Here is a 12,187-nt window from a genome sequence, read left to right as displayed (position 1 = left end):
TCCAACCCTGGATTAGGGGGCATACAGGAGGAGAGAAAAATATAACCCATGAGAAATAACTACACCAAATCTACGAGACATCTGAGTGTGGGATCCAAGTTCAAATCATCAATGTAGTATGGGGTTTCTAAGTCAAGAGGTTAGATCCAGGAATATCCACAAAGAAAACAAAAGTATGAAATGACCCTACAGAAATTTTCTACAACCCTGACACCTGGGACTTAAGGAAAACCACCTTAACATCAAAACGAACAAATCACATGTGCAAGCAAACCCCCGTGAGGAACAGTCAGTCTGAGTAAGAGATTTCATACCTAAAGAATAAGAAAGAACAATATGAAAATAACCTTAAAGTGAGTATCTTTAGCACATTGGAAGGGATGGAATGACTAGAAATCACGTGCAGGAAGAAACAGTATCATAAAATATGCAAATGAGAAAAATTAAAACTCTAAAGCTGAAAAAAATTTTATGGACAAGTTGAATGGTAGACTGGGAGAGGGACTTAGCTAGAAAATAGTTTTAAAGAGCTGTACCACAAAAGGTAAGAAACATGTAAGAAAAAAAATAGCATCTGAGATATATAAACCTCATGAAATTCACTACAGTTAGTGACAAAAAGGATAATTAAAAGAAAACATTCCGTTTCTAGTCCTGGTATAAAATTAAAAAATGATACAACCTGAAATCCCAGTACAATTTCTAAAATATGAAAAAGTCATGTTAACTTTTAGTTATCCTTACACCAAGCAAGGTCATAAATACAAGATATATAAGGCCACACTGACTTCATTTTACTGAATTAGCCCACGAAAATCTTAATAAGGAATAGAAAATTCATCAATTATTGAAACTTCACTTTGAGACTACAATCCTATTTGCCCTACATATAATCTTTATTGCATAAGAAATAAACATTCAGTATTCAGACTAGCAGCAATACCCCGAAGTATGCTGTATACCACACCCGTCCTTTCCTTAAAATGTTTCAGTATCCAATATGTGTACCTCTACTCGGAGCAGTTCTTCCTAGGTTTCAGTTCCACAAACACTCTCTCCCCACTTCTCCTGGGTTCCCTGATTGTTCTTACAGTCTCTCCTCCAGAGAGATCCCCAAAACAAGGTCTTAACCTAACATTTCAGAGAAGGAGCCAAAAAAGAGCTAAGGTACTCAGGATCAGAAACCAAGGCCAAGATAACCCTTTGCATTGGCCATTGAGGTCTGCTTCTTCCCACCTATTCTAGGACTTCGTCCTATCAACTGTTCAACTGCTTTTATCTACATAGTGAATCTATTTTATGGACTTTTTCTTGCTTGCAAGCCTATCTATGCTTCCCAACTAATTTCTTATTTACCACTTATTTTCTTTAACCTGCAACTGTGGAGCAAAAAGGAATCAAATCAAATGGAAAATCACTTCCTCATATAGAGTTCCTAATAAAATCATAACAAACTTTCCAGATACCCCTTTATATATGTACACTTATACAACAGTTAAAATATGTAACTGGGATTTTTCATAACTGTGATCAGACTTTACATGAAGTATGATAACTTGCTCAAATTTCATCAGGTCGTGAGCATCCTCTCCTACCAATGAACCAGACTAATATCACTCGTTTCTTGGAAATGTCAGTTTTATCTGTAGCCTCTACCCACCAACACCATTCATTCAATTATGCCCAACACTGTTTTTATGAAGACCACAACCAGTTTTTAGAGCCTCGATTCAAGACCTCATTCTCAGTCTCTGGTCCTCCCAACTCCTGTGTCTGGGCCATTACTAAAAGTTTTCTTCCTCTTGTAGCTCCCATGATAATATCTTCTGAAGATGTAATCTGAACCCTTACTCTTGTGATTTCCACTAATCTTATCTAGAGGCCCTTTCTACCTCTAGCTTAGACACCCTAACCACCCTACCCTCTGCCCCACCTATCTTTCTCTACTTCTCTCTCCATTCTACTGTAGGGTCAGTTTTTCTGCTTTTATTCTCATTATAAGATTTCTATTATGCCTTACTCTCATGAAATAATTACAATTTATAAAATGTTTTCACATAGCTGACTGGAAATAAAAATGTATTAGTTGCTCAGTCGTGTCTGACTCTTTGACACCCCATAGACTGTAGCCCGCCAGGCTCTTCTATCCATGGAATTCTCCAGGCAAGAATACTGGAGTGGGTAGCCTTTCCCTTCTCCAGGGAATCTTCCCAATCCAGGGATCAAACCCAGATCTCCTATATTGCAAATGGATTCTTTACCATCTGAGCCATCAGTGAAGCCCCTGGAAATAAGCCTAGACTATTTACAATTCTCCCAGATGCCTCTGAAGAGGTTTTATTATAAGATTTTGTTATTATTGTTCAGAGCAGGGTGTAAGGAATCAGTATATAAGTTTCAAAAACTGGGACACAGACTAACTTCCATGCAAGGAGGAGATAAAGACAGAGTAGGGTGGGTGGGGTGTAGAACATGAGTGAAGGGAACAGAATCAGAAAGACTCAGCAGCTCTATGATGGATGAAATGGCTTTGGCAGAGGAAGTGGTGACTGGGGAGAACCCAACTCATTTAATTTTCAGGGCTGTCTAAGAACATAACCCACCTTAAGCAGAAAGACCCTTATGACATGATATTTGGAGATGTAATTTATGATTCTCATGACTCTTTTGTGGGGGGGGGAAAAAAAGCCTTTAAGTAGGAACAACCAGGAGACTAAGACAAAGACAGGAGCTGCTGGCTGGAGCTCAGCAAAAGGCAGCCGCACACCGCAGAGCGCTCTGCAGTGGTTCACTGCTGCCTTTTGCTCTGCAACTTAACTACAAATATGAACACGTAATATCAAGGTTATCCATATCCCAGACTTAGCTTCATAAGTAAAAAGAGAACTTGGGAGATTTACATATGTAGCAAAATAGTTTAAGGAGAAGGTTCTCTGGACCCCAGTCATCACAAAGTTAAGTGAAGCTATACTTAAAGTTCAAAAGTTAAACCCAGAGCTATCACTATAAATCACACTCCACAGTAAGGAGGATGGAGAGAAGAGAATTACAGAGCTAAGAGACTCATTATAAATTAAAGGCTTTTTGTTTTGTTTTGTTTTTATGTATCAGAAGTCAACTTTCATCTTGACCACAAAGATTTCAGAGTCAACAAAGTGTACTCCACATTTTTAAAAAGGTTTTCTTAAAATCAGTAAATGCATTGCTTTATTTACTTGAACTTTAACTGACAATGAAAATGAAGTAAGGAATACTTACCTGAGTCCATATCTTAGATATCTTTATAACCCTACATAAGAGGAATCCTCTTAAAACAAAAGTGATGTGAGCCACACCCAGCCTTGAGTGCTGTCTCTTCCCTTGCCCCAACCTTCAGCAGTGCTCCTCAAAGCTGAAGGATAAGAACACATGTAATTTTTGCAGTTTGAAGCTTCATGGCCCAAACCTCAAACAAATTTTTCAGTTTAATTAACCCCTGTCCAGTGTCAACTATCCTGGTCTCCTCTATGTTGTAAATCAGAAGCTAAATTCAACAAGAACTTCTTCATCCATTATATGGTGACTATACCAATCTCTTGGAGAAGGCAATGGCACCCCACTCCAGTACTTTTGCCTGGAGAATCCCATGGACAGAGAAGCCTGGTAGGCTGCAGTCCATGGGGTCGCAAAGAGTCGGACACAACTGAGCAACTTCACTTTCACTTTTCACTTTCATGCATCGGAGTAGGAAATGGCAACCCACTCCAGTGTTCTTGCCTGGAGAATCCCAGGGACGGGGGAGCCTGGTGGGCTTCCGTCTATGGGGTCGCACAGAGTCGGACGCGACTGAAGCGACTTAGCAGCAGCAGCAGCAGCATACCAATCTCTGGGCTTCCCTAGTAGCTCAGATGGTAAAGCATCTGCCTGCAATGCAGGAGGCCTGGGTTCAATCCCTGGGTCGGTAAGATCCCCTGGAGGAGGACATGGCAAGCCACTCCAGTAATCTTGCCTGGAGAATTCCATGGACAGAGGAGACTGGCAGGCTATAGTCCACAGGGTCGCAAAAAGTCAGACATGACTGAGCGACTAACACACACACACCCCAATCTCTATATATCTAAAGCCAAGCAAAAACTAGACCTTTAAACATGACTAGAGTAATTTATTTTGTCAGGATCTTAATAAGTCAAATGGCTCAGCGTATTTCTATGAGATTTAATTCAAGTGTGCAGGTGAATAAACAGATCTTAATTCCCAGCTTTGAAGACCGTGTTTATTTGCTCTCCCCCGTAAGCTTCAACTTTTCCAACCCTGAAGCCTGCTGAGATCCAGGGCCTCATCATTCCAACCAAAACACTTTTCTAAATCTAGACCCACCCAAAATTCTAAAGATGAAATATATCACATAAAACATTAAAAATCCTCTAAAAGGTGTTAGACAGTGGTATTAACACAAATCCACACATATCTCCTTGACGGGAAAAGGAACATATGGGTATAGAAAACAAAAAATCACGAGGCAGAAACTGGGTAACAATTCCTTATATCACTAATAAGTACACAAGGAGAAAAAAAACAGCTTAAGTAAAACTCTTTACTCTTAATTCTAGTCACGTGATTTATATTACTCTTAAATTGTAAAGTAAGTTTGGTTTTTTACAAATCCTGATATTTTAAGTTTGATCCTTTGTTAAATCAAACCCAGTTATGCACATTTTATCCCATAGAACATTTTATGTAGGTGCTGAATGCCCATCTGTTTCTAATATACTCCTAATACTTCTTAAAAGTGTTCCCCTGTTTCTGTTGTAAGCCCTGCCAAACAAGAAGAAATCTAAATTCTTACTAGCTGAAGGCATCCATTCCTGACAAAGAGTATAGATTTCTAATTCTGAAAATAATGAGACTGAACAATATCCTGTTAGCATAGCATCAGCCTCATTCTATATTTTCAAGTTAAATAATGTTACAAGTCCAACAACTTTTTTTAAAAAATGAACATTTATTATTAACTTCATTGATCCATCCTATCACAAAATTGCTAATATTTATCTCCACCCAATTCCAAATTCAAGATACATATTTGGAAACAAAAACCCTATCTCTGGCACCAATAATAGAGAACTTGCCTGTCAGATCCTATACAAATCAAGTTGGGCATAGATCCTTCCACTAGAACTTGGCATCACTGGGATAAAAAATCCTGTAATCATGTATACTACCAAGCTCAAACCTGACTAAGCCATCAAGATTATGAATGATCAAGCCATGCAAAATTTGACCAAAATGAGAAATACCCATCTTTCAGAGTACTTTATTTTACATTAAATTTTAAATATTGATAAAAATAAAATATGTAATCTGATCTTTGATGCAAAGACAACAGATTTTAACATGCTAGATATTCACCATTATAATCATGCCTTAGAAAACAGATGTTAAAATGAACAATTTTAATAAAGCTCTGACACAGGTAAGTTTCTAAATGTCCACTGAAGTTTTAGAGGAGCTAAAATAACATGAGTTTAGTCTAGGGAAAAAAAATGAGAAGGGCAAACTTGTGCCAAGAATTCAAAAGTTTCATAACCTGTAGAATTGAAACACACCTTCTCAGAATCATTTTTTATCTTTTGTTATGAGTGCTTCAATAGATACCAATATTTTTAGGAAAAAGACTTATGAAACTTTTAGCTTCTCCAAGAAGTATTAGCTTTGAGAAACCCATGTTCATTGGGTGTCTGAAAATGTTATTAGTTGATAATTAATAATATCATTGTTTATCCACCTAAAACATGTCTTTTAAGAATGAAAGACTGGATATATCCCTAACTTCAGAAGTATTCCTTAGGAAAACAATACTTCTAAAATTTTCTAAGCCTCCCAAAATATTGAAATCATCTCTGAAAGTGATGACTTCCTTAAGGACTTCCCTGGTGGCTCAGACAATAAGTGTCTGCCTATAATGCGGGAGACCTGGGTTCAATCCCTGGGTCAGGAAGATCTTCTGGAGAAGGAAATGGCAACCCATTCCAGTATTCTTGCCTGAAAAATCCCATGGACAGAGAAGGCTGGTAGGCTACAGTTCATGGGGTTGCAGAGTCCAACATGACTGAGCAACTTCACTTTCACTTTATACTTTCACCTTCTGAAAGAAAGTCATGTCTGACTCTTTGTGATCTCATGGACTGTAGTCTGCCAGGCTCCTCTGTCCATGGAATTCTCTGGGCCAGAACACTGGAGTGGGTAGCCATTCATTTCTCCAGAGGATCTTCCCAACCCAGGTCTCCCACATTGCAGGCGGATTCTTTACCATCTGAGCCACCCAGAGAAGCCCAAGAATCCTGGAGCGGGTAGCCTATCCCTTCTTCAGGGGATCTTCCTGACCCAGGAATTGAATCAAGGTCTCCTACATTGCAGGCAGATTCTTTACCAACTGAGATACCAGGTAATATTCTTAATGACATCAGGATTAAAGGAATTTAATTAGATGATGTTTCTGCTCCTACCAAAGTATGTATCTTACTGTAAAAAAAATTCAAATCTACTAGAAGATTTTAAAATATGGAGGGAGGAATTTAAGTAGAGTTACAGGTTTATTTTAACACATGAAGTGCTAATATCGTCACAAAAAAATGAGGAAAAGGACCACAACTGTAAGCTGCTAATTCCTCTCGAGTGCTCGCACCACATGAGTCATAATCCTCATAGACTGGCACCTCAGCAATACATTTACAACCAAGATTAGCCATGGCTGTTGTGTGGTTAACCAGATGGGATATTTTTTAAAAAAACACATTACAAGGAAGCAGAAAGCGTGTATGAGGCATGTGTCATGAGTGCTTCAAGTCTGAATTAACTGAGATGTCCCAGGGAAGCCCAGAATACTCAGAAGGCAGGTCAAAAACAAAGATGATGAGCTAAGATATGGTTGCAAAATAAATCTGGATGGAATCTTACATGGGTTTGTTTGAGGGCACAATGGACCTATTCAGAAAACAATAAACACATTCCCCTTCTAATTTAACAAATCATCATTAATATTCAAGGCAGTCTGCCAAAACTGGAGGAAATTGAAAGGTTGCACCAAAGCAGTCACTGCAATCATCAGGATAAATTACTTTGGTTCAACACATTTTACTTTGAGACAAAGCAGTATCCTTTCAACATAGTTCACCCTAAATGTAAGCAGCTGAAGCAGATGCAGGTTACACATCTGGTGATGTGAGCCACAGATTTCCCAAAAGAGCTTCTGAATGCACATGTTACTTTGCAATGCAAGGTACCTAAGTGTTTTTGTTTGTTTTTAATCAGTACCCATCAGGTCCTGATCCTGAGAGTTTGGCACCATGGTGTTCTAGAAGCTCAAGGAAGGTTGAAATGAGCACTCTGATGTGCCAGTTCTATGCACTCATCAACTAACCATCAAGTAGAAAGTAAGAATTTGAATGAATTAAATGAGACCCAGAAACATTTTCCCAAAAACAGTCATTAACACCCAACATCAAGTAAAAAGACCCAAGCAAATATGAAAGTAGCTACGTATAGATGCTAGCGAAAAATTAAAATCACTAGCCCTCAAGTAAGCATATACAATTCCCCAAAGAGTGAAGTATTTCTCAGAATGAACACTCACTGTCGAAGTCAAGCCCTTTAAGAATTATTCCTCTTCCCCTCACTCCCACCACCAACTCTGACACAAAAATCTTAATGCATATTCCGAGGCTAAATGTTAACTCTGACAGGTAACGGGGGAAAATGTACAATTAAGGATCTTAAGATGCTCATCCCAAAACTAAACTATTAACATGGTCAAAGGCATAAGCTCTTCAGTTTCTACAACAGCTATGGCCATTAACATTCATTAGGTGATGAAGTCAGAGAACAATATAAGATGCTTTGAGATTGCTCATTTGCCCAAAGTTATATGATGTTTTGAAACAAAGGAAGACATATATTTTACATTGTATAAAATAAGCCACCAGCTTGAATCTGGGACAGAATAAAAAAAAAAATCACTCCATCAAACTGTTCTAATGCCAGAAGATATGTAAGTTTAAAGTTAGAATGTGTGGGATCCTCTGAGCCGTGCCTAGAAACTGCTGTGTAATATAGATTACTCACGTCAAGGGTTGGCTGGGACTTTCTCAACATACTTAAAAGACCCTGTGGAAATGTTGACAGAGTGTTGGTGCTAATGGTAACTCAAACATGAGCAGATCTAAATATATACATTTATGAAGATTGTGAAACCACCACTTTCACATGAGTCCAAGTTTACACAAGGAGATAATCCAATTATTTAAATAGAAAAAAACAAACTGCTCATAAACAGAGCTGGACTTCTATTCCATAAAGTACTTAAATACTTCTTATACTAACAGTATTTCAAAATAAGTTCTGCATACTTCCTAAGTACTATAAGCTAAGTGCCATGGTGCCTGACCTACCCAACTGCCTATAGGAAAAAACGTCCCCTCTATCCAAAGATTAAATTGGTTTTTTAAAAGGGGAAACAGGGTATGATGGAATTCTCACTGTGTACAAGTTACTCAACTGTCTCTCATGGACCACATGCTTCCTAGACTGACTCCTGCTTATTTCGGTATTTTAATTTTAAGACAATAAATGGAAAGTCAACTGGATAGCTTATTTGGTGTCATAAACACAGCCCTCAAGAACCACCAGTATCAAAACTAACCAGATTAAAGGATCCATGTGTTTTAGATGTGGATTCTACCACTGTGTTTTAAAATAGAGAATGAATACTGTTAGCTACACTGTCCTAGAGACAGGTCTCTTCAAATGAAGATAATAAAAAAAAAATTTAAATTGTCTTAATGAAAACCACACTAGCAAACCCTTAGGGCTGACAAGCATTATTGCCTAACAATTATTCAGGAATACACGATTATGCAAAAATAACAAGTGAACGCTTTATTACACTCCGTCTAGGTCACTGTGGGTGAAATACCACACAGACTTAATTAAAATTAGAAAGATTCACTATTAAATCTTCAGACCTACACAGGGTTTGCTGCTGCTGCTAAGTCACATCAGTCGTGTTCGACTCTGTGCGACCCTATAGACGGCAGCCCACCAGGCTCCCCCGTCCCTGGGATTCTCCAGGCAAGAACACTGGAGTGGGCTGCCATTTCCTAGTTCTCAGTAATTTTTAATCAATCACCTGCATTTAACATTTATCAAAGTTCATTTTAACACGCTTTGTCAGTGCTAAGTTTATAGCAATCAATACCTTAGTTTGAAATCTAGCTACTTAATCGTTCTTGTTCTAAGAAGTTATGTGTATTCAGGACAAGAAGAAATGAAAATGAGGAAAATCAATATGGGAGGAGAAGAAAATGAACCAGAGGAACACACTACGTGACGAATTGCAGGCTATATGCTTTCATCATTTTTGAAAGCAGTGCTTATTACTCATAATTTCTGTTTATCAGAAGTGAATAAACAGATTAGAGAGTTTAAGAAACCTTTCCAAAGTCATACACTTTGTTAGTGACAAATTTAAATCCAGCTCTGACCTCTGATTTCAAAAGCCAGGCTTTTAATTTCCTCATTAAAAGATATATGTACAGCACCTAGGGATAAAATGCATTGTACCAAGATTAAAACTGTGAGAAGTTTCTTTCAAATTAGGCTGTGCCCTTGTAATTTGCTCACTGCCCCATGCTCTGTTTTTAGCTACAGGGAAATAATCAAGCATCCTTTTGATGATTACTCACTAAGAGTACTAAGCTAATTCTTTCCTAACGTAACTAGGACTATACTAAGTCCCATAAATCAACAAAATTAGGATGTCATCCCCAAGAACACTTCAGAGTCAAACTGCTGATATAGCAAGAAGGATAATAGGGGAAACTGAGTTACAGGTTTCTTCTGGCAGAAGTTAAAGTGAAATCCTCAAAATTATAAATGGAAAGTCTTTTAACAGTTTGGGCATACAGCAAAAGGCCAGCACTTTAAAAACTGGAATCTCCAATTGACAAGTTCAAAAACACATCACCCCCAAACCATGCAATTTCCTGCAAATGGGCCACTCTCTGCACTGTCTTTGAAGACAAATCCCGCCCTGGACAAGGAGCCTTTGATGTAACACAGCAAGTGTACCTATGTAATTAGAACGACTCTGTACGCCATCCAAATGAGTCAAACTAGACTTTCAAGATGCACTGCAATGAAGGGTATGGACTGACAGACCGACAGGGTTCAAGAGCCGGTTGCGTCTGCTCCCAGCCACAATTCTCCTTTCCTCCTCCAAGCAAACTGCACATGCCCCACTGGAAAACTGTCAGTACTAGCTGGTCACTCTCAAAAAGTGGCAAAACTGGATGTGTGCACGTTACAGACATGAGCTCGCTCAGTCGTGTCCAACTCCTTGAGACCCCATAGACTGTAGCCCACCAGGCTCCTCTGTCCATGGAACTTTCCAGGCAAAAATACTGGGGTGGGCTGCCCTTTCCTTCTCCAGAATATCTTCCTGACCCCGGGATCGAACCTGTGTCTCTGGCATCTCCTGCATCAACAGGCAGATTCTTTACCACTAGCGCCAACTGGGAAGCCCATTTGCAAATATAGATTTGTATATAGAGTCCCACATTTATGCCTGTATATATAAATATATTCATATACTGTTTTCTGAACCATTTGAGTACAGGTTGTAGATGTTACATTCTACACTGAAATTACACTCTACACTGAAATTTCAGTGTTCAGTATATATTTCTAAAACAAGACATTGTCTTATAATATCTTCCATATTGATATAATGCAATACTATGTTCTAACTGCAGTCCATATTCAGTTACCCCAATACTGTTCCTTTTATCTACTTTCTTCCTAGACTAGAATCCCATCCAAGATTATGCATTGCAATAGGCTGTCATACCTATCAGTCTCCCTTATTCTGGAACAGTTCCCTTTTTGTGAGTTTGATGTTTTGGAAGAGAACAAGTCAGTTATTTACAGGATATCTATTTGAGTGACTGATCTCACATTTGGGGAATAATGTAGGAACTGATGGTATGGTCTTTTCTGTGCTGATCAAGAAGCACTTGATGAATCTGGTTGCAATACTGGTGATACTAATTTTGATCCCTTGGCTAAAGTTGTACCTGCCAGGTTTCTATAAGGTCACTATTTTATCCTCTATAACAGGGGCCCCAACCCCAGGGCTGATACTGGCTCCAGACCTGTTAGGAAATGATCGAAGCTTCATCTGCAGCTCCCTGGTGGTACAGGATCTGCCTGTAATACAGGAAAGAGACCAGGTTCCATCCCTGGGTTGGATCAGGAAGTTGCCCTGGAGAAGGAAATGACAACCCATTCCAGTATTCTTGTCTGGAGAATTCCATGTAGAGGAGCCTGGCAGGCTACAGTCTATGGGGTTACAAAGAGTAGGACACAGCTGAGCAGGCTAACAGCTTTCACTTTCACTTTATCGCTCACATTGCCTGAAACATCAGTCATGTTACCTGCACCATCCCCCTCCACACTGCTGGCATTACTGCCTGAACCATCCCACCTCCCCCCACTGGACAAACTGTCTTCCATGAAACTGGTCCCTGGTGCCAAAAAGCTTGGGAACTGATGCTCCAGAAGACATATTTTTTTAGGAGATATAGTGAGACTAAGTACCCATCCTGTTCTTCAAACTTCCACACTGGTTTTAGTATTCCTTGATGAGGAGCCATGAAATTAAAAGACGCTTACTCCTTGGAAGGAATGTTATGACCAACCTAGATAGCATATTCAAAAGCAGACACATTACTTTGCCAACAAAGTTTCATCTAGTCAAGGTTATGGTTTTTCCTGTGGTTAGGTATGGATGTGAGAGTTGGACTGTGAAGAAGGCTGAGCGCCGAAGAATTGATGCTTTTGAACTGTGGTGTTGGAGAAGACTCTTGAGAGTCCCTTGGACTGCAAGGAGATCCAATAAGTCTATCCTAAAGGAAATAAGTCCTGAATATTCACTGGAAGGACTGATGTTGAAGCTGAAACTCCAATATGTGGCCACCTGATGAGAAAAGCTGACTCATCAGCTCTGATGATGGGAAAGACCCTGATGCTGGGAAAGACTGAAGGTGGGAGGAGAAGGGGACGACAGAGGATGAGATGGTTGGATGGCATGACCGACTCAATGGAAACGAGTTTGAGTAGACTCTGGGTGTTGGTGATGGACAGGGAGGCCTGG

General features: G+C 39.3%; 1 protein-coding gene across 16 annotated transcripts in view; it reads right to left on the bottom strand.

Moving 5' to 3' along the window:
- Window positions 1-12,187, bottom strand: part of RSPO2 (R-spondin 2) — a 181,737-nt gene that overhangs the window by 88,672 nt on the left and 80,878 nt on the right. The gene's annotated exons all lie outside the window — the stretch shown is intronic.

The sequence above is a fragment of the Bubalus kerabau genome, chromosome 14 (genome assembly GCF_029407905.1).
Source record: "Bubalus kerabau isolate K-KA32 ecotype Philippines breed swamp buffalo chromosome 14, PCC_UOA_SB_1v2, whole genome shotgun sequence".
NCBI classification, from domain to species: domain Eukaryota; kingdom Metazoa; phylum Chordata; class Mammalia; order Artiodactyla; family Bovidae; genus Bubalus; species Bubalus kerabau.
The sequence above is the reverse complement of the archived record's forward strand: the minus strand, read 5'-3'. Positions and strand labels throughout refer to the sequence as shown.